Source organism: Sus scrofa, chromosome 15, assembly GCF_054392235.1.
Source record: "Sus scrofa isolate SSC_HxYL_T2T_F1_AM1 chromosome 15, Sscrofa_HxYL_maternal_Yorkshire_Landrace_v2.0, whole genome shotgun sequence".
Lineage (NCBI taxonomy): Eukaryota > Metazoa > Chordata > Mammalia > Artiodactyla > Suidae > Sus > Sus scrofa.
Window position 1 is genome coordinate 97821078 of NC_139397.1, and position 24033 is coordinate 97845110.

At 42.2% G+C, this 24033-nt stretch overlaps 1 protein-coding gene and 1 long non-coding RNA gene across 8 annotated transcripts in view; one reads left to right on the plus strand and one right to left on the minus strand.

Moving 5' to 3' along the window:
• Positions 1–24033, minus strand: part of PDE11A (phosphodiesterase 11A) — a 427800-nt gene that overhangs the window by 111573 nt on the left and 292194 nt on the right. The gene's annotated exons all lie outside the window — the stretch shown is intronic.
• LOC146396010 (uncharacterized) lies at positions 9787–20390 on the plus strand. Its single transcript, XR_014830384.1, has 2 exons — positions 9787–9987; positions 16493–20390. It is a non-coding gene; the product is annotated as an uncharacterized LOC146396010 (long non-coding RNA).

Here is a 24033-nt window from a genome sequence, read left to right on the forward strand (position 1 = left end):
AGCTTCAGCCTCACCTGAGGGATGCTTCCTCCATGCTCTATGGTGCCTGGTGGCTTACAGAGCACATAGCAGGGATGCTATAATTGTGTGATGAGTGAGGGTAAACTCTACACTCACTGGTAATGTATTGAAGTCCTTAAGTCCATCTGAAGAGTATGAAAAGAGGGATAGGAAATTAAACAATATTACAAAAGAGATTTAAGATGATAACTAGGTCATCATTTAGAAAGTAATACAGATTCTATAATGAATAATACATATTTATCACCATTATTTCCATTTTTAAAAAGGACACTTCAAATGTTAGCTTCCTATAGCTTAGATACTATTTACTCCAACCAACAGCCACCTTATATTAATTCTACAACAATCTAGGCATCTTAGAAAATAAAAACTTCACCCAACACCCTTCACATTTCTGCTATTAGCCTTGGCATGCTGTAATTTTTCTAAAGGTCTGATATTAGGGAGCAGACTTGCATGTTAATTTCACAAACAGAAACTTATAAAAGGCAGTCAGTAATTCCCAACTCTTGGTGGGAATGGTGCAAAGGAAAAAAATGCAATTTTAGGCACAAATGACCTCAACATGGGTTGAACAGATAACTGCTTACATGCCAGGCTGGGGGAAAGATCTACAATTCCAGACGAGGGCTCTCCCCTGCCTGCCTGAAATATCACCATTAGAGTTTCATCAACATAAATCAGATAATTATTCTCTATTAAAATGGAAATACCTTTGAGGCAATGGAGTGGAAGGAAAGGCTCATAAAGCAGGACAGAAAATGAGAATAATTCCCCGAGAAATGCAACAACAATTTGACAACTAGACAGAAAAAGATGAAAGGAGAAAGAAGGTGAGAGAACTTTTGCAAGAGGTGAGGCTGGCTGGGACATCACCCCGGTGATGGATCAGGTTTGGAAATCGGTAACAGGGGCCATGTGAGCTGACCTGCACTTTATTTACACACAGCTAAAAACTAAGGAACATCACACTCTCTTGTTTCTCTAGTTTGAAATTATATACTTATCAAAGCATTTTCACTAAGAAGAATTCACATGAACAAGTGAACTCTAATATTGAACCATGATACTTAAGGCACAGGGGGCAGCAAGAGGATGGGACCTGGAGGCTGTGAAGTGGTAGAGAAGGACAATGTCAAGGGGTCAAAGGGAGAGGGAAGCTCAACTTCCCTTCTTTATAGTTTTGATAAAAGTCCACCTGACCCTGTCCTGCACTGGGCTGATGGGTCCCAATGTCCCTTTATAAAGTCCCACACTCCGCCACAGGAACAGAAACAGTGAGGGACAAAGCCTGCACATTTGGATTAGAACTAGTAGCTAATGGCAATGGTGGGTCACCCCTGGGGGTGAGGAGGAGGGTACAGAGCTACTGACCAGGACATGGCTTTGCTTGGGTTTTCCATTCATGCCACTGGCCTGAGCTTTCGTTCTCTCTCCCCTTGTTCCACATCTGGAGCCCCATCTTTCTGGCCTGCTAATTGGGGTCAGGAGTGCAATCTGTCACCATGGACATATGTGACTGGCCACCCAATCATCACTTTCCAGTGAGTTGGTCAGAAGAAAGATTTCAATATTCATGCATCCAATAGAAATCATGGGAATCCTGTGCATCAAAAGTATAGAAGAGCCCGCTTCTCATTTCTGAAGCTATTCTGCTGTTTCCTTAGCATGCAGATGGATGTCTTCTTGGAGAAAAATGGACTCAACTTGCCACCTGTTTTTCATGGTTTCTCTATGCAGCAAGATAAATAAGACTTTATATACTTTTGCTTATAGATCCAGTAAATATTTATATTGGTTTGTGCCATAAAAGCACAGGAAACACAATAAAAAAGTTTCTACTCTTTGAGCTGAATAAAGCAATCACCTGCAGTGAAGAAGCAATCTATCAAGCAAGGTAAGGAGGGTGGGGGATGATTCCTCAGCCACAATTCCCTGTCTAGAACTGTACCTGGACTTAGATGAGTGGAGGTTTTCCTGAAAACACACTCACACGTACATCCAGGCACATACAATGTCACACACACACATAAAATTGATTTTTAATTTGCTCTTTGACTTCTACCAGCTATTTTATTGGCCTTTATTTTCTTCCTTTTTATGGCCACACTCACAGCACATGGAAGGTTCCAGGCTGCGGGTAGAATTGGAGCTGCAGCTGCTGGCCTACACCACAGCCACACTGGATCCGAGCTGCATCTGTGACCTACAGGGTAACCACCTGGGCAAGGCCAGGGATCGAACCTGGATCTTCAAAGATACTATTTCAGGTTCTTAACCTACTGAGCCACAACAGAAATTTCCTATTAATGCTTTTTGCCTGACTTTCTGCTGGACTATCTTTCCACACTGATGACCATTTTAATTTTACCCTGACTCTGTTGGTGATAGTGTATGTTGGTATTTGACTTAAGCTGAGGGTCCTGATAGGGCAAACATATTTTGGAAATGAAATCATATTTAGAAATCCATATGTAACTATCAGTGAAAATATTCATAAATTTAACAACATTAAGCATTTTCATTTAAACAGGAACTCAACCATGTTTAGATTGGTTGGCTATTTTTGCTAGTAGGATATGCATTAGAAGAATTTTTTTTTCCCATCATGGTGCATTTATTGAGATGTATTATGTACCAATCATCATGAAAAGTGTTTTATAGTATCTTATTTAATCCTCCAACAACCCAATGGGTAATGTACCATCATTAGTCTCAATTTAGCCCTCTTAGCACACATGGGGAAACTGACGAGGTTAAGGACATAAGGAAGGATATAAGCCCAAGATCACGCAGCTGGAAGACTGCTGAATCTGCCCCCTAACCCTTATGTCTGTAGCCACTCCCCTATGCTGTCTTCACAATCATCTGAATGCTCTCTTAGCTTAGATTCACTGCAGTGTTGCCATGGCATTATTGATTCCAGACGGTCTCGTCCAGGCAGCACTTATTTATTTATCTTTGTAAATCTGTCTCTCATCATTTATAAGTTCCATAAGGAAAGGATTAAAGTTCTCAAATGTCAGCAATTATTACAGCCTAGTGCTTCTTTCATGGCTAGTACTTCGTAACTGTGGGTTGGTGGTATGCGAAGTGCATAAATGTCTGGAGCCAAACAGATGTGCCTTTCAATCGGAGTTTCGCCCCTCGCTAGACTGTGACCTTGGACATCTATTTTTTCTTCAGAAAAAGGAACATAACAACAACTGTCTTTCATAGTCATTAAAAGCATTAAGGAGACAAAATACTTAGCACAGTGCCAGGCTCATAGTAGGCCTTCAATATATGACAGGTATTGGTCTGCTAGAGCTGCCACAACAGAATACCACAGACTGGGTGGCTTAAACAACGCAAATTAATTTTCTTGACGTTCTGGAGGCTGGAAGTACAAGATGAAGGTGCTGGCAAGTTTGATCTCTCCCAAGCCTCTTCCCTTGGCTTGCAGATGGCTGCTGACTTGCTATGTCCTCACGTGGCCTTTTCTCTGTGTGTGTGTGTGCATCCCTGATGCCTCTTCTTCTTCTTTTAAGGACACCAATCACTTTAGATAAGGGCCCCACCCTTATGATCTGATTCAGCCTTAATTACTTCTTGTAAAGCCCTATTTCTAAATACGGTCACATTCTAAGGTACTGGGGATTGGGTTTCAACATATGAATTTTTTTGTGGGGAGACACAATTCTATCCATAACACACAATTACCATTATCTCAGTTTAACGGAATACTACATTTCCAGGAATTCAGAGTAAATAATTCATGTCAGGCCCATGGTGGTCCCCATCAAAAGTACCCTGATTACAATTCTAGTCTTTTCTCTCCCTGGTTCCTTAGAGAAGGCAATCTAAAAAGGCTTCCTGACCCCAGAAAACTGCACCATATTCACTCTTGGAAAGAAGTATATTCTGTGCTGAGATATCCAAGATACATTGGAGGAAAACATGATTCATCAAGTTGAAGTTAAACACCTCCAAAGATAAGGAGCAAAGATAAGGGCTGTCACTTGTTGAATATGAAACCAGGCCACCCATTCTTCCAGGGAAGGTGATCCTCTTGTGGAGAGCTGGCAAGCAAGTCATTCTTCAGTCTAATATCTTGTTGATCAGTCCTTACCATTCTTGTGTTCCTATCACTATGCTTCTCTTGTCTAGAAAGTAACTTCATGGCTATGCTGTAGAGAAAAGGCCCAGGAAAGATTTCTTATTCCCAGAGAGCCCTGGGGTGCCAACTTCAATTTGTCTCACCCCCAAAAGGCTCAACAGAACTCCTCTGTCTGCAAGGCTCTGCTTTTATCTGTGTCTCCTTATGAAGCCCTCCCCAGTACATATAACCATTAACAGCCTCTCAAATCAATTCTGGTATATTTTGTCCTTTTTTCTTCTATAACATTTGCTATAGTCTGTTAAAGTTACTGTGTAGTCATTCTTTCACTCATTCATTCAACAAATACTTGGCGAGGGCTTCCAGTGTGCCAGGTACTCTGCAGAGAGCTATGTATGTGTCCATTTATCCTACTAGACAGGGACCCCTGAAGGGCAGGACAGAAGAGAGAATTGTGAATTGTGTCTGCTTCATTTCTGCACTACCCAGAGGGCTTTCTGTAAATGTTAGCTTAATTTGATTGACAGAGGTAAAAGGATACTTTCTCTGAGAACACTTTCCTCAGAAGAGAGAGGTGGTTAGGAAAATAAGAAGAAACAGTGTCTTGAGGTTTGAAGAAAAGCTCCATTTCCAGTGGGCAATAGAGGTAACAGAGGTTTTAACTCCCAACCTCCTGAGCAGGAGGTGGCGGGCTGGGTAACAGGGGACATGGCAGAGCCAGCATTAGGGGAGTGCTAGGGACCAACCATCTTCAACCACATGGACAATTACCAGGCAGCCCCAAATTAGCTACTCTTTCCTTCCCTGATGTTTCCAGAATTTGTAGATAACATGTTTCTGAATTTGAGTCCTGCCACTCCATAAAGAACAAAGTGACTTGATGTTAAGAGTCTTTTGGTTCAGCCATTTATACCGGTTTTCCTGTAGTTCCCTTTGGGACAAGACGTGGGATAAAAGATTCAAAGCTGAGATTCAGTGCAATCTCTTTCAAATTACCCATGGCATTTTTCACAGAATAATAACAAACAATCCAAAAATGTATATGGAACCATGAAAGATCCATAATTGCCAAAGCAATCCTGAGGAACAAAAACCTAGCAGGAGGCATAACTACCATTATATTACACAGCCATGGTCATCAAGACAGTGTGGTACTGGTACCAAAACAGACATACAGACTGATGGAACAGAACAGAGGACCCAGAAATAAGCCCAGATGCCCACAGTCAATTAATCCTTGACAAGGAGGCAAGAATATATAAATAGGAAAAGGACAATCTTTTCAGCAAGTAATGCTGGGAAAACTGGACAGCTGCATGTAAATCAATGAAACTGGAACACATCCTCACACCATATACAAAAATAAACTCAAAATGGCTTAAAGACTTAAACTTAAGACAAGACACCATCAAAATCCTAGAAGAGAACATAGGCAAAACATTCCCTGACATCAACTTTACAAATGTTCCCTCAAGTCAGTCTCCCAAAGCAACAGAAATAAAAGCAAAAATAAACCAGTGGGACCTAATCAAACTGACAAGCTTTTGTACAACAAAGGAAATCATAAAAAAAAGACAACCTAGGATTGGGAGAAAATAGTTTCGAATGATGCAACTGACAACGGCTTAATCTCTAAAATATACAAACAACTTCTACAACTCAACAGCAAAAACCCAACTGAAAAATGGGCAAAAGACCTGATTAGACATTTCTCCAAAGAAGATATACAGGTGGCCAACAGGGACATGAAAAAATGCTCAACATCACTGATTATTACAGAAATGCAAATCAAAACTACTATGAGATACTACCTCACACCAGTCAGAATGGCTCTCATTAATAAGTCCACAAGTAACAAATGCTGGAGAGGGTGTGGAGAAAAGGGAACCCTCCTGCACTATTGGTGGGAATGTAAATTGGTACATCCACTATGGTAAATAGTATATGCAAGTACCTCAGAAACCAAATATAGAAATATCTTATGACCCAGCAATCCCACTCTTGGGCAAAACTTTCCTTGAATAAGATACATGCACCCGTATGGTCATTGCAGCACTAGTCACAATAGCCAAGACATGGAAATAACCTAAATGTCCATCAATGGATGAATGGATTAGGAAGATGTAGTATATACACACAATGGAATACTACTTAGCCATAAAAAAGAACAAAAGAATGCCATTTGCAGTAACATGGATGGAACTAGAGACTCTCATACTAAGTGAAGTAAGTCAGAAGGAGAAAGACAAATACCATATGATATCACTTATATCTGGAATATAATATATGGCACAAATGAATCTTTCCACAGAAAAGAAAATCATGGACTTGGGGAAGAGACTTATGGTTGTCAGGGGGGAGGGGGGGAAGTGGGATGGACTGGGAGTCTGGGGTTAATAGATGCAAGCTATTGCATTTGGAGTGGATAAGTAATGAGATCCTGCTGTATAGCACAGGGAACTATATCTAGTCACTTGTGCCAGAACATGACGGACGATAATGTTAGAAAAATATATATACGTGTGTGTGTGTGTGTGTGCGCGCGCGACTGGGTCGCTCTGCTATACAGTGTAAAACTGACAGAACACTGTAAGCCAACTAAAATGGAAAAAAATAAAAATCATTATAAAAAAAAGAACCAAAGCTGGATATGGATGCTGATTACAGATACAGGAAATAGAACTGAAGATTTCAATAACAGTAGTTTACTGTCTCCCTTATCTTCTCTTAAACTCTCATAGTCTCCCATAGTATCACAGATTGTTAGCCCCACACACGAGTCAAATATGCAAGTGCTATTCTCTTGGTTTCAGCTGTGAAGGAGAGGAGATAAGAAGAGGACACGTTCAGAGGACATGGAACTGACAAGGTGAGGGGCAGGGCAATGAGGGGGGAGGGAAGGAAACTGGGCCATCAAGTGCTCATTGAGCACCTATTGTATTATTGTATGCTTGGACTGTGCAAGCATCGGATGATTGGTCACAGGGTAGAAATGCCTCTAAAATCAACCTCACCTGATTTGGGATGGACAAGAAGTAGTAGTTCACTAAGATGCTTTGAAGAGAAACACAAAGAAAGGGAATTTCATTTTCTGAGTAGCTACCAGCTGCAGCTAGTTGAATATCACACCCCTGTGAAGTTCAGAGAGGTTAACTACCTTGTTGGTAAGAAGCTTGAACAAGTTAAGAAGATACGGGAAATCCAGAGGGAAAGGGGAGAGGGGTGGGAGAGTGAGGATTTAGACAGTTTTATAGCTCTAGCATCCAGGAATCAGGAAGGGATCACTGAATAAGGTCATGCATGGAATTCAAGTTGGAAATGAGAGAATGTGTGAGCAGTGGAGTCTAAAATCTATGTCAACTTTGGCTAGGTGAGATAGCTCATGCTTTTTAGGTATCCAGATCATTCAGAAAGGAGAATAAGCTAGCAGCCACCTGGAGTCCAGACCACCTTGGGGCTCTCCTTCCCTCCCCTCCTCCTCTGCTCCTGCCCAGCAGTGATGCCAAGCAAGAAGGGAAGAGCCAGGCTGGAGACTTAAACATTTCTAAGACTGAAAGGGGAAGCCAGCTTAGAGAACAGAGGGAAGAGGGAGTGTTGAAGAACTAGTAATAGAAAAAAAGCCAAGACATTGGAGGGGAAGAAAAGAGTGTGTGCAGGAGCTCTGAATGGGAGGCAGGAGGAGGAGAAATACACTCTGGTGACTTAGCAGGATGTCTCTGAGGTCTGAGAGTGATGCTCTGTGCTGGGGGAGAGTGAAGACCGGCTGGACCACTCTATTTTTTTTTTTTTTTGACTATGTAACAACATTGGATAGATCATCATGAACCTAAAGTATGTCCAAACCTTGTTCAAATTCCTTTTTGTACCTTTACAAAGTGTAAGGCAGGAGGAAAAAGAACATCTCCCCTCTTCCTGAATCACGGAGGACCTGAGATGCACCAGCCAGGAGGTGCAGCTGGTCACTGGTCCAGATCACCTTACTCAGTCACTATCTTCCTTACTGGGTCTCTTTATGGGGATGACTTGCTATAATGGGGAAAGTTGCTATAATGACCTTTTCTTCTATTCTTTCTTCTCATTTCATATTGCCCTGGTTTCATAGGTCCAGTGTCCATAGTAAAGGATAAGTGTTTCCATTCAGGCATACTTTTTCTTCTTACCCAAAATTACAGTAGATTTTGTTGTGTCATAGAAAACCCATTGTCTAAGGAGAGAGAAAAAAATTGGCTGTCGAGAAAGAAAAAGAGACTAAGTGTATCTCAGGTCTTTGGGTGACTCGGCACTCTTGGGAGTAAGAGCTCAAGGGCCAGAACTCTCACCAGGGCATATTTAGCCACTAGCACCTCTAGAATGGGCTCCTAGCAAGCCTAGGTGGGAAGTACCAGTTCCCACCTTAAATCAGTGATTTTGACACTCGATTCTGTTCCAGATTCACCTGAGTAACTTACAAATCCAGATCCCAAACCCTTCCTTGAGATTCTGAACCTGGAACCTTTCTTTTCTAAACATCCCCCAGGGGATGCTGGTGAGAAGCCAGGTTGGGAAGGTGCCACCAGCCCCCACCCCCCACCCCCCTGGCAGGCTTGAGGGCCTTGAGATGCCAGGAAAACCCAGGCTCTGCCAGGGTTCTGCTCAGGAGATTGAGTTAGACTATGGCTTCTCTGGGCCAGGTGCGAGTCTGGGCTTGGTGCTAGAAAGCTCCCCAGCCTGGCCTGCCATGGTCCTTCTTAGAGGGGGGCAGCAATGGCACTGGCATATTATTCTGCTAGCCCCCCCTCACCCCCTCCCCAAGCTCACTGTGTGGGCTCAGTCCTCCGCCACTGCTGAGAGGCAGGGATGGCATCTGCCTTTGCAGCCACTTGAGGGACTCTGGAAGCCAAAAGATATTCTGCAGAAGTCCCCGAAGAGGTGACCAGCCTGCCTAGTGCTCATCGCTCAGCCATGGGGTCTCTGCACCTTCCCACGCTCTTTGGAACTGCTGCTACCCAAGTCTCCCAGGAGCTGGACCTAAGCCTCAGTGAACAAAGGAAAAGAGCAACACCAGAGAGAAACAGCTGCTGGAGGAGACAGAAGACAATTTTCACATCACTATCATCACCATCACGTTTAAGGATTACAGCTGAAAAATGGGACTAAAAGGGGGACTTTTAAAAGCAAAATTCAGTAGGTAAATTGAAAAAGATGGTTCCTGGTCCAGTGGTGAGTTGGAAGATCAAGTAGAAGAAATATATTGACACACAAAGGAAAATATAAACTCTTGGAAAACTAGAAGGGAAAAACCAAAATAGTTGGAGGATCAATCTAGGAGGAAATTGAGCAAATCCTAAGAAGTCCAGAAGGAGAAACAAGGAAACTACTGAAGAAGGGAAATAATTAAATAACCAAAATAGGCCATTTTCCTAAGGCCAGAGATTATAGAAAAGATGAAACGTGGCCTACATCTATGAATATGCTGATAAAATTCCTGAAATCTAAGGTAGAAGACGGGGAAAAAATCCACAAGCTGCCAAACAGAAACAATGAGTAACTTAAAAAGGAAAGAGGATCAGCCGGGTATTTGATTTCTCATGCACCCTTGAATGCGAAATGATAACATCTGCGCACAGGTGTGATAAACTGCAACCCTAGATGCCTACACCCAGCAAAGACTGGCTTCCCCTGCCAGTGAGAGAGGAAGATATTTGCGGCTCGCTAAGGATTCAGAGGCCCTAACCGAACAAGTGGACCTGAACAGAGATTCTCAAAGAGTGAATGATGAAGAGGAGAGGAAAAAGGTGGGGAGAAATAAAACTTGCCACATAAAGAGCAAAATCGAACTGGGAGATAATAGAAGATTGACTGGGATTATCTAATATAAATTACAAGTAAGATTACTGAAATAAGATAGATATTGAATTTCTGGGGAAACCTAATAACCATCTAGAAGAGAAAGTATTAAACCATGACGGGGGGTTGGGGGTGAGCAGATGAGGTGGGTGGGCACAGGGGAGGAAAGAGAAGGGAGGAAAACATTCCATGATCTCAGCTGGGTCGAGGTGGGAAGCAGAAATGTCCTAAAGGTTTACTGAGGTTGTGGTGGGAGATGCAATGGGGAGAGGGCTGACCTGTGGCCTCCATGTAACACTAAGTTCTTTGGAGTGGAGTTCTCACCCCTGGAGGAGAAGGGATAGCTTGAGAAGCACCAAAGATGTTCTCAGGGACCTACTTCACTGCTCCTGAAATACTACCCAATGTTCCCTCAACCAGGCCCTGTTTTACAGTTTGGTTCCCATTCTGAGGTCGTTACTCTCTGGGAACCACCCTATTCTGCCCTGTGCTGGCTCCACTTTGCACTCATTTGCTGTGGAGCCTGTGCTCCCAGCAGCTGGCTCCAGCCCCTCCTGCCCCTAAGTCAGCACACTTCACAGCTAGATGGGCTGAGGGCAGCCTGGGGAGTCTGCTGGGGAGAGCCTGCGTCAAGCCCCAGATGGCTCTGGATCTGCGAACTCAGGAAAGAATGGTTCTAGCAGAGCATTCCAAACAGCTCTCTTGGGCCAGTTTGAATCCTTGGGGATACTGGAATGATGCCTTCCACCCCACCCTTCACCTGTGGTCCTTCTGATTCTGAGCTCCACTTGGAATCTTTGGGTTCTTGGGTGACTTGAAAAGCCTGCCTTTCATTGGATTGCATGCAGCATTCAGGGATCTCAGAACATTTGAGACTTTTGTCTTATCCTCAGCTCAGCTCATTTAGAACAAAGGGAAATAGGTGTGGGCATCAGACTATCACTCAGAAAGTCGAAAATGATAGAGGGTGGGTACCATCTAATCTAAAGTCAGAGAGGTTAAATGACTTGCTCAAGGTGAGAGGACCTGCGGGTATCAGAGACAGGGTAAGGAGCTCCTGATTCCCAGTCCAGGGCTCCCAATTTGAGGCAGAATTTATAAACATTCAGGTGCACTGCTCCATCTCTGTCTTAGATCTGACCTACTTTGTAGCATTCTGTCACTCGGCCTTGACCTTGAGGCACTTTAGAGAATGCATTTAACTTCGTGGTCATGTATATATGTCTCTACCAAGAAAATTACAGCACATGGAAACATTTTAAATCCATCTAATATACGATAAATACTTGTTTATCCAAGAGAGAATATTCCTTTTTTTTTTTTTTTTTTGGTCTTTTTTGCCATTTCTTGGGCTGCTCCCGCGGCATATGGAGGTTCCCAGGCTAGGTGTCTAATTGGAGCTGTAGCTGCCGGTCTACACCAGAGCCACAGCAATGTGGGATCCGAGCTGCGTCTGCAATCTACACCACAGCTCACAGCAACACCAGATCTTTAACCCACTGAGCAAGGCCGGGGATTGAACCCACAACCTCATGGTTCCTAGTCGGATTCGTTAACCACTGAGCCACGACAGGAACTCCAAGAGAGAATATTCTTAAAAACTGAAATTACCACTGGGAGGAAATAGTTTTCCTTTATAATAATGATTCAATTACATGGAAATTTTAGATTGAATCCATTCTATGGAGCCATACAGGAGAAATGCACACTAACTCATCCAAGAAAGAGAGTAGACAGATCGTAAATTTATATTCTAAAACTGAATCAAGTCATATTTCTCATCATGACAGTTACTCTTATAAAGACATACCAGGTGAATAAAGCCCCCTTTCCATCTTGTCTATTCACGTCTTACTAAATACTGAGCTCATTAAGTGGTCTCAGCCTCCCAGCAACAGTATATGGGTAATTCTTGGAAAAGTCATGAACCACCGGGTGAAGGAGAAAAAGCTCCTTGTTCTTATCTAGTGTTGCTGGTTATAAACTATGGGCATAAGACAGCAGTTATTTTTTTATTCTTTTAAAGGCCACAAAGGATAAATGATTACAATAACATTTCAACTACTGACTCCAGGTTTTTACTAGTAAATCCTTATATTGATTTTAAAGGCTGCAAATCTTTAATTCAAATATTTCTGATTGGACCATAAATCCTTAAAATTCAAATCTTTTTCTGAATGAAAGATCTATGAAAATAGGTGATGGATTTCATGGACTGTCAAAGAAAAAAATGTTACATTTCATAGTTTGTCACTGAATAGGATATAAAACACCTGAAGGTAGATTATTTATATTGATAAAATTATTATTTGGCATTGGAAGCTGTTTCCTGGGGAATAAAAATAAAATATCAAAATAGCTTTTTGCCAGAACTAGAAATTTTCTGCTTTCAAATTAGGTGGTGAAAAATTATGTGGATGAATGCCAAAAACTATTTTCTTTGAGTCAAATACAGGGTACGTTATTGCAAGTACAGGCCAGAGTGGACTGGTTTCCCATGAGACACGGTGTATTTTAGCAGCCATCTACCATTGCTGTTGCTGGATATACAGGAGTTCATCTTTTAACTGCTCAGTTGTTGTTGTTGTTATTGTTCTTTTTAACACTTCCTTCCTAGATGTCAACAAACATTAGATTCATATTTCAGTCAGATTAAGGATGTCAAAAATCATTCTCCTTTTTCTGGGTAGTGACTGTGGGATTAAGAGGCTGGTTAGCTTTGTTATTTTCTATGGCTCTAGACATGGTTCTTACTTCAGGCAGTTTTCTCATCAATAAATGTGACATGAAGGGGCTCATAAAGGAATGTGGCCAAATAAAGCAAATCCAATATCACAGCTCCCCAAACAACTAGGAGTTAATGTGCCCCACGGATGGGTCTGGAAAGTCATATTCCTCTAATAAAGATGTCAAAGGATGCTCTCACTAGACAAAATAGAAACTGACACATGTATGTGTATCTATGCCTCTATAAATACATATGTATATATTAACCTGATACTTTAAGCCCACATAAATAAGGACTACAATTATATGATACTAAATATTCTTAAGTTAAAAAGTGCTGTAAAAATTATATTCAGAGACTAAAGTCTCCATATAGTGAAATGGTTCACATAGGAAGTTATAAACATATATCATTATCTCCTTTACATTAATTGTCATTTTCTTTAATGGAAGAAGGGATACCACACATTTAAGAGCAGGTCTTACTGCAAAGAACATTCACAGACAGTTGTTCCAGTCCCAGCTTAATGCTGACTTGAGAGAGTCATTTTATCTCTCTAAGTCGTAGCTCTCCATCAGGCCAGGAAGGGCCAAATCACTAGTCTCAAAGAATTGTTTTGATAGTTAAATTAAGATATGACCTGTAAAGTGCCTGGCACATAGCAGATGCACAAGAAATGATAGTAATAATAATTGTTATTACTATTATTTTCATCACATATAACTTGAATAATTTCTGAGGTCCTTGGCTACTTATGACAGTACGGTCACTATTTTACTGTGACTAAGAAACTGCTGCCTGTTATATGCTGCCAACATTACGAACGAAAAAATGACGAAGTCATTGGAAAAGGGAATAGGTCAGATATTCAGAGAACAACCTGGGTAGAAGGGAAGATGCAGGCTCAGAGAGCTCCCTTCTCAGACCCTGAAAACCGGAGTTGAGGTTTCATTTACAACAGTACATAATCTCAGGGGCACATAAGAAACCCTGCCACCTCTGCCCAGTAAAATACAAATCACTGACTACCCGTTTTTATTTTAGGCAGTTAGATAGTTAGTACATCGTTAATTCCTGCACATACTCAGGCTCAATATCACTGTCAATTTCGTTTTATTTCCATCTCCTTTCCCAGATCCCCTGCTCTCTGAACTTCTCTAAAGTAGGATGAATCTTTAGGAGTGTCCCTTCTTTGAAGCAATTGATGCTCAAAACAGGAACACATTTTCTTTTCCAGGTAGAAATACTGACAATAAAAATGGAGCAGCTTTGAAGTATATATATTACTGTAATTAAAGTGACTTGCTCTTTGGAAATTCCTGAGACAGGTCTTTATTGCTACTATTATTTAATGATAAGCACAATAATTAAAGACTTTTCTCAGGATAGTGGCAATGCTAGATCTGGATGTTCCATGGCTTTTCGGATTACAGAACATGGCTATTGGCAGGTGGACGACCTATTTCTTCTTCTCAGTACTAGTCCAAGTATTCCTGGCATGGAAGCTTTGGCGTTTAGCTATGTTTAATTATTGAGAGTGTAGGTCCTTCCGGCATACAGCCTGAAGTGAAGAGAGGCCAGGGCCTCAGCAAGCACTGGGTGTCATCAATCAAAAAATTTACTTTTTCTCTGTCTGGTTTACGGTGATTTCTTTTCAAAGCTTCGATTTGCTCTTTGGTTCCCTAATTGCTTTTATTTCCCATATGGACCGAGTCAATATTAATTTTCTGTCATATAAGAACAACAAAAGAGTGAAAATGGGAAGAGAAAACGCTATTTTCTTGTGTGGCCTGCACAGGATCACCTGAAGGAGAAAAGAGAGGGGCCTGGGGTTGTGTGATAGCCTGCTATTCAAGGCCCAGTCACCCGGACTTCTTCCTTGGCCTTCTCCTTGGTTTTTCTCTGGGGTGGGGTGGGGGTGGGGGATCAGCCCGAAGAGGAGGTAGAACTTTTTAAGGGCAAGATAATCTACAAATCAGATATTGATAAAGTAACTTCAGAGATTTACTTCGCATTTAGAAAGCCCACCAGGCTTAATTGTTTCCACAGCAAAAAGCCCTAATTTATTTCTCACTGAGGCTCCAGAGTCAGCAGCACTTTCTTTGATCAGGCAGATAAGACTGGGGGCCAAGGTTGTGCTTTCACGCATCCTTACGACACTGCAGATGAAAACTGCCTGCCTGGTGACAGTGCTATTCTTTAACATTTGATTGTTATCAGCGGGGGGAGAGGGGGAATAAAAACATCATGCTTTATAAGCTATTTATAAAATACCACATTTGCCACTGAGAGGCTCCTGTGTTCCAACATCCAGCCTCCCTACTCTTCCACTGCCTCATCTTGATCTTCACAGCTGAAGTCCAACAGGATTGTCCTCCTTTCTAACTGACAGGGGGAGAGCCAATGAAATGTCTTTTCCTGTTGCTGGGTGACTGCGAATATTTTGAAAACATGTCCCAAAATGCAGTGGCTTAAAAGCCTGCCATTGGCTGGTTGGGCATGTTGTGCATGATGATGCACGGCTGGCATGAGTGACAGGTGGGAATAGCTATGCAAATATATCACTGGCCTGATGTTCCACTGGAGAGGAAAACTATTTCAAGGCTGAGTGACAACTGTAACATACCCTGTGGAAGAAAAATAAATCTCCCTGAGTCTACATTTAGGCATCTGAAGAACAGTTACGAGAAAAAAGAAAGGAAAAAACCCTCAAGGTTGTCTTACCCTCAAATACCCTGCTTTTCATGGTCTGATTAGCAGGTCTATCTGTCCTAGGACTATATGTGTATTTCTCCATATCTTTTGTGCTTATGTGTTGATTCATTTTAAAGTCCAAACTTGTTTATTCAGGGAAATAACTCAAACACTGTGGAGGAGGACCTTTAAATTTTTCTTTGTCTCCTCGTCTCCAGCGGCCCCTCCTTCACCTTCCTCCTCTGACCTTCACGTCCAAATATTCAGTGGCCACAGGATGTGGTCAGTGTTAGGTCTAGCACTGGCTGCATTTTATCTCACCCTGTCCACTTAAAATATCTGCATCCTGGTGGGAGGATAAGCAAAGTCTTGTCTAAACAGTTTTGGGATTCTCTTTGCAGCCAGAGAGCTGTTTGGATACAAGTAACTGCTTTTGCTAACACTGGGTTAGCTGTTCACACACAAATCTGCCAAAGAGCCTCTAGGAAAGAATGTCCTTCTACTAAATGAATTCTAATGAGGCCAGAAAGTAGATAGGAATTGAGCTATTTTACTGTAAGTTTCAAATATCAGATATAGGGATGTTTGATTTTGATCTACTTAATTCTTCAGTGGGTCCTAATTAGTCCTTGAAAAAATGACACTCCAAAAGGAATCTGTGGGTTATTGGTGGATCCAGCTGAAAGGGGCTTTTCTGGTTTCACACCAGAGCCTCCAGTGTTCAAGCACAGTAGAAAGATGCTGCTTTGAAATGACCAGATGAGGCAGTTGTTAATGAGGAGTTCCCAGATCAATTTAATTGGACATCTCTAGAAACTAGAGGTATTTGCATAATAAGATCTGGGTGAGTTTGAGAGCTAAATCAGGGTGACCATCAGTGCGATTAGTTAGTGGGAAACAGAAATGCTTTAAGAAAGTAACAGAACATTCTTTTCAATACTGCCATCTAGACAAAGTCTCTTCAGCAGAGACCACTAGTGGGTGTCACCCAGTGTCTACAAATTATGAATTATGAAGCATCTCACCTGTGCCCCCAGGAATCTAAAAAGTTATGCGCATGTAAACCTCATCTGTGAAGGAAGATTGTGATGCTATCTGCCTAGTACCTCTCTCTTTTCTAGGGCAACTTCTGCCACTCCAACCAGGTAAGCACCTGGGAGCTGACGGAGCCTTCAATGACTACGCCCCTGTCACAGCTGATGGGTCCAGGGGTGGACCCCGACTGGACCAACTGGAAAACTTCCCCAATCTTCTCCAAAGTGGAACTTAGGAATAGTTCTTTCTGGAGGGGGTTGCAGAGAAGCTTGGGCCCTGGCAGAGGCCACCATGACCTCTTTATAAGGAAAGCCCGGCTGCAGTCACTGGGTGCTCAATGCTGCAGTGATATAGTTCTGCCGGTCTGGCTTGAAGGACCACCTGGGTGCTTGCTGCAGCCAGTTCCCAGAGGGATAAGGTGGCTTCAGGTGGCACAATCGGTGGGGCAGATCTCCTTTTTGGTTCCTCCCTTCCTGGGAGGAACTTTGGGCTCATGTGCAGAGGAAGATTTATCTAGGACCTTGCACCCTACGCAATCCTGTCCCCTCATGGGTGAGTTACTGTTCAAGGAGAGAAGGAGCTTTCGTGGGAGAGATGCTGAGCACAGTCTAGTGCACACTGACATATCCCAGACAACAGGATCCAGGGACCTCTGGCTTTTGAGGGGGTTATCAAAATAACCAGCCTTTGCTCTCACATGTAACTCCTCAGAGAAACAGAGGAAAGCTGTTTTCAGGGAGATCATTGATGGTGTGAAAGATATTTCAGGCAGAAGCATACATTTCCTCATGATTTTTTAGGGAGAGAAGGTTGCATGATTTTTCTTATTGGAGCAACAAAGAGAAAGCCTTTCTCTCTCTTCTCCTTCTTTTCTGAATTCTAGGGCTTTCCTCTCGGTGGTGAGGGCAAAAGTGCAAAATATGCTTCCTTAAAATCCACTTAAGGGTTGGATTGGGGTTGTTTGACAAATGCAAGCCTGGTGGTGAGGATGGCCACCTGTTCCTGCAGAAATCATCACAAAGCTTGGTTTTCACAGAACTCTTTGTGTCTCCAGAAAGGCCTGAGATGAATTATAATGCATGTTAGGAAAACAAATCTAGTAGAGACAGGAATGGGATCATTCAGCACTAGAGTTTTTTGGGATTGACTTACTCTTTGGAGGGAAAAAAGTACTTTTAGATCCTACAAACCTATCTCTTGAGGTTGTTTTTCCACAATGCTGATGGTAGAGAAAGAACACTTGATGAGACAGTAGGGCTGGGTTACCTTATGACCTATGTAACCTTAAAAACAAACAAACCAAAACACTCGCAGCAGAGTCGGTTGAAATCTGAACTCATCTATGAAGGAAGTTAACCATGGTTACAGAAGGGCTCATAATCTGACTGCAAGGATAGGGCCAAGCCAGGACCAGAAAAAACCTAAGACAAAAAGAGTTCCATGTTGTTTTGAAAGAGAATATTACAAATTCAGCATGCCTACCTATATATCTCTGTTTCTTTCTTTGTGCACTATAATTAATTGGGCATTTCTCTGTACCTCAGTTTCATCATCTATAAGATATGAAAAATAAAAGTAGGGGTTTTGTGACGATTGATTGAGCTTATTACAGGCAAGGCACAGAAAACAGACCTAGCACATGGTTAAATGTACATGAAATGTTTGTTGTTTTCCAGGTGACCATCAAACTGTGGGGACCGAGCAGGTACTGAGCAGAAGAGTCCAAAAAATAGGACCTCAGTAGCAAGAAGCTGCCTGACCCATAACTAGGAGGTAGCCACTGATGCCTCCTTTAAAGGCTTCCTTTAACATTCAGTGAAATAAGAGCTATGAAAGAGCTTTGAATCAGCAAGAATGCTGCAGCTATAATAGCACTGCCCTGAGCAAAGAGCAATATTTAGAAGCATATAATGATTGGTATCAGGTTATCCTACAGTAAGCCTAGAAAATGTATTTTAAAGTCCATCCACCTGGAGATGCTTAACAGCAGAATAGTATTTAAGTCTTTTATCCCAGGATAGGTTGAAAAAAGCCTGCCCTTCTGTAAGTTCTCACCAGCCCTTCTCACATTTTCTCCCTTCATGGCTGTATGGATTTGATTATAGTGACTCTAAAGAAGTACCTGTAGGTGCTGCTCTGGGCCACCTTCAAGGGCCAACTAGGAGGCCAGCTGCCTGGTCCCCTACCCAGGGGTATGAGGTAAAATCTACTTTGAGCTTGGATCCCTTCCACAATGGTGGTCTTGAAGAAAGAATTCTAGGGTTTTCTCTGTTATAGTGACTAACACATTTTCAATTTTTATTAAAATTCTTGTTTCCACCCTAATTCCTTGAAGTCCCAACCAAACGTTTGAGGGCCTGAATGGAAACATCAGCCTGTATTACTTGACTGTCTTAGAATAGCCTCTGTGGCTCTTCTTGTTCATGATGCTGAGTTTAATGTCTTGGTTTTATGTATATGAGAGTCTAATGCAAAGATAGCAAAGTCTGCACAGATATGGTGTCACTGGCTATGGATGTTCTGATGCCTGGCTAAGGTAGTGTCCATGAACTGCTTCTAGGGAAACAATAAACAGAAGTAGAATCACTATCCCATCAACGAGCAGCATTCCTCAGAAGGAGAAGAGTACAGGATAGCCCCACTAGCTCGGGTAATGAAAGGACTGTGTTTGAAGGGATAGAGCACAACCCACAGATGGCTGGGTTCAAATCGTGTTACATGCATGCCACAATATGCCCAACAATAAAAAAATTAATGGAGCATTTGACCGGCTGACCTCCGGACACCCAGCACAGCACCTCACCATCCACATTACCTCCCCACCAACTCCCAGCCCCTCCACAGGGCCTCTCCCACCACCGACTGGCTGGCTCACTGGGATACAACAGGATGGCTTGGACCAGGCTTTGTTGATAAGGCTGAACTGGAGGGAGATTTTCCCAGCCCTTCTGCCTCTTGCCTGGGCAAATGAATAAGCTGCTGGTGTCACTAACAGATTCCAGGTCAGGCACACACACAAACATTATTATATCCTGAAATTACTTTTAAATTACGGTCTTTCGGCTTTTTACAATTTTCCTAGAAATGTGGCTCAGCAAATCCTTACGTGGAGCAAGGATGGCACCCAGTGGCCAAAGTGTTTCATCTCAGATCCTGTTTTTGCAAAGATTTTCTGTTGCTTTTCTCTTTGGAAACAATGACTGGCCACAAGATCTTTTTCTAAAACTGAAGCTGAAGCTCCAAGTTACCTGAATATCCCTTTCAGTTAAAGTGCACAATGCATAAGCACACGTGTGCACACACATGCACACACACACACACACACACACACACACACTCTGAGGCAGTATAAAGAGATTAATTCAGAATAATAACTTCTAAAAATCCTCAAAGAGTTACCTTAAGTGTCTTCTGTTAAATTCATCACATTGCAGATATGCAGATTACTATCCATAATGTCCCTGATATCATACATCACACTAGGAAATATGATCTAAACATAAACCTGGTCTCACATTCTTCACAGTATATCTTCCCCCAAATTGTCTCCAGTTCATGAGTTCTCATGCCTTAAACATAAGACTTTATCTCCTGACAAGTGCTTTATCATTAAACTGATGTTTGCAATCTCATATCCTTGTTATCTTTCTTACAAGGTACTTGGCAGGCCTGGAGAGCACGGGATAATAAAGTGAGACTGCTCTTTTTCCTTTGAGCTTTCCAGATGTCGAGAGATTTCTATACAGCTAGATAGCCAATCAGACAGTAAGGAAGACAAGCAAGATGTCAGAATAATGGATCATATACCCTCTTGCTAAGAATGATGCAATATCTTCATAATATTTGCTGTTCCCAATTTCCTCAGGTTTCTAAGCAGTCTGAAACCCCAGGGCAAGAAGTCACACGGATGGCACAACCACAGTACAAAAAGAAGCTTCTAATAAAACAGTTAATAATAAAAATATATTGATTGCCCCCCCAAAACCATGAAATGTCTCTTTTTAAATGTCTATGTTAAGTGTAGCCTCAGATTCTGTTTTTCTCAGACATCATCACCATTTATCCTTATCTGGTCTCCTACCTGTCAAAATGCCATGAAGGTTCCAAGATAACAGTTAAATCAAAAGAAGTGACTTTGGGATAAAATTCCATGATAATTGCTTACAATTTTCTACTCAGGCACTGGAAGAGAAGCACTGTCCTCAAAGTCAAAACAAAACACTGGAGAGGAAAAATCAAAGCCAAATACATGCATTGGTCTTACCAGAGCTTTGGTTCTTACTACCTTATATGTAAAATGAAGCTGTAATAACCCTGACTTTGCCAAGAGGGCATGAGGTACCAGTGAGATAATGGGTATGACAAGGTTTTTATACACTGCTAAGTCATTATTTAAGACATTACTACTTAAACATTTATAGGTAGCACCAGCATATAGTTTTTACTGATGAGATTGAGACTCTTGTCTTACCTAAGCTAATCATGAGTATTATTGTATTATACTACCCTTCAAATGTTACAGAGCTATGGTGGGCTTTGGAAATCACTTCTAACATGCCATTGAATCTTCCAAACACCCCAATTTTTTTTTTCTAAATTTTTTTTTGCTTTTTTAGGGCCACACCCATGGCATGCGGAAGTTCCCAGGCTAGGGGTCGAATCAGAACTACAACTTCCAGCCTACACCACAGCCACAGTAACGCCAGATCTGAGCCATGTCTGAGACCCACATCACAGCTCACAGCAATGCTGGATCCCCGACCAACTGAGCTAGGCCAGGGATCGAATCTATACCCTCATGGATACTAGTCTGATTCATTTCTGCTGTGCCACAATGGGAACTCAACAAATTTTTAAACACAGCTTAAAATTTTAAACATAGCTTAAATCGAAACACAGCTTTGGGTAAATTATAAGGAGCCCAAGATGTTCTGTCAACTTTATGTTGCTTTGTGTTTTATTTTCTCCTTTCCTCCTAGTGGTAAATTTTATAGGCTTGTAAAATTACAGCGTTTTATAGCTGGATATGGCTTTGTTTTTCAGATGAGGAAACCCGAGTGTTAGACATTTTAAATGAACTAAGAGGTCTGATGGCTGCTTTGTCTGTTTACATGTTTGCTCTTTCTTGTCTAACTGTGCCTGTGGCCTTACAAAGACTGCCTTAAAAGGGGACGCTCTTGGGACAACATTGTAAATCAACTATATTTTAATTTAAAACATTTAAAAATACATTTTTAAAAAGGGCAGCTCTGCGTGCAGAAAACCCTTAGATCGGACACTCTCTCCTAACTTCATAGTTTAGATGGTGACTAAGAACCAACAATCATGATTTGGACACACTTTTAAAAATATTTTGAATAGATTCATTTTAATCTGAGAGAAAAACATACTGAATTACCAAAGCAGTACATAATTTCAAAATTAGGTAGAAGGAGCTGTGTCTTGTGGTGAAGTGGGTTAGGGATCTGGCATTGACACTGGGTCACTGCTGTGGCTCGGTTTCCACCCCTGGCCTGGGAACTTCACAGGTGCTATTTAAAAAAAAAAAAAAAAAGGTAGAGGGGACAGAACATGGGACCATACAAATAAAAAGAATCAGATAGAAATCTTTAGATTCAAGAAAATATATAACAGTTAAAAAAATTAAGTCAGCAGGGTAGTAGGACACATGAGTGAAGAATTTCATTTATCATTAAAGAAACTGCTGGGTGTTCCCATTGAGGTGCAGCAGAAACGAACCTGACTAGTATCCATGAAGATGTGGGTTTGCTCTCTGGCCTCGCTCATTGGGTTGGGGATCTGCTGTTGCTATGGCTGTGGTGTAGGTTGCAGATGTAGCTCCAATTCAACCCCTAGCCTGGAAGCTTCCACATACCATGGGTGCGACCCTAAAAAGCCGAAAAAAAAAAAAAAAGAAGCTGCTGAACCAATTAAGAATTAATGGCAAGAGGCGTTTGCCCTGCTGTGGAGTAGGGAAGGACAGGCCTTATCTTTACTGAATACTCCAAGAGAACATCTTAAACAAAGATCCCTTTATTTTCAGGTAGTTTATGCCTTATAGTAAACACAGGAAACTAACAATCAAGAACTTAAAACAAGGGGATTTGCAGGAGACAGGATTTGCAGACACTCTCATTGTCATAGATCCTGCTTCAAAATTCTACTCACTTCTACCAACAAAACTGCAAACAGTGCAATGAATTTGGTCACTTGGTAAAAATTTCTCCAGCCCCCAGCAGCAAGGCATGGCTTTAGGGGATTGAAGGGTTACAAAAATGAATTAGACAGAGGTTCTCCCCTAAAAATGCTCTTAGTTTAACCAGATGATTAGACAGGTACACAAAGATTTATATCACAAGGCTGCCATCGATAAGTACAATGAAAGAGTGCCTGAAGGACAGTTAGAAACGACCTCATGAGAGGGGGAGCGATTGAGCAGGATCAGATAGATTGTTAGGACTTTAAATTATGCAGAGACAGGAAGAGGGATGGGAACAAAGACAGGGAAGGGCAGAGTGTGGACAGAAAATATCAAATAGAACTTGTGCGAAGGGTGGGTGAGTGGGCACGTGAGAAACAAGCTGAAAAAGTGAACTAGAGGTTAGAACTCAGAGTACTTTTAATGTCCATTGAAAGAACTGGAAATGATGGACTCTAAAGATTTATACAGAAGATGCTAAGGTTTGTGAGAAGGAAACTGGCACCAACAGAAGAACACTGTTAAATCTGGCAGCTGTGCACAGGATGGATGGAGGATTGGAGGAGGCAGGGGGCCAGAAAGGAGAGCACTGAGCAGCCACAGTCTGCGTGAGAGAAAAGGAAGATCTGAACTATGGTGACTGGGAGGATGAGAGCCGTTCCGAGGTCAGAGTGGCAGCGACAGTGCGTGGGAGTGGGGGTTGTGAGGACTCAGAGATAGCTGCACAATCACATCCACAGTGTGCATCTGGAGGAGGGTGAAGGGAGCATGACGGTCAGGAGTTCATAGCTTCCATGTAAACTGAAGAGAGAGCAGAGAGCAAACCAACCACGTGGTGGCTAACCCACATATCACTGAGATGAGGGGCCATCGGTTCATTTCCGGTTCCATCTCTGTAGTTGCAGGCAGCTCTAACTAAACGACACCTAGAAGGAAGGGAGAGATCCAGGCCCAGATGACCTAGTGTTCTGGAAGGTTCTCACGCCTTTGGCCTTTACAGTTCCCTTCACCATTCAGGGGTCAGGGCTCTAACTGGGCACATAATCCCCCTCCTCTCCTGTTTTCCCTGCACCTTCCGGAATTCACTGCTCTGAAACCAAAACTGAACAGCCTTGCTCCCTCAGGCAGACACCCTGGGCCTTCCAGTGCGAAATGCAGAGAACCCACTGTGTTAATGGGTGCAAGCAAGAACTTGGGAGACTCTCCTCCCAGGGAAAGCAGAAGTTCATAGTGCCCTTGGGGAGACAGCATCCCTGTTTTGTTTTCAAATAGAAAGAAGTGACAAATAGTGGCTATTTAAGTTGATCTGAGTGGAGGTCAGGGTTACCACAGGCTGCATTTGGCCAGGTGGGTCCTTGAAGAGCCCTCCACTCACAGCTCTTCATAGCTGAGCAGCAGCGAAGGCCAGCCTGGACTTGCAGCCCTGGT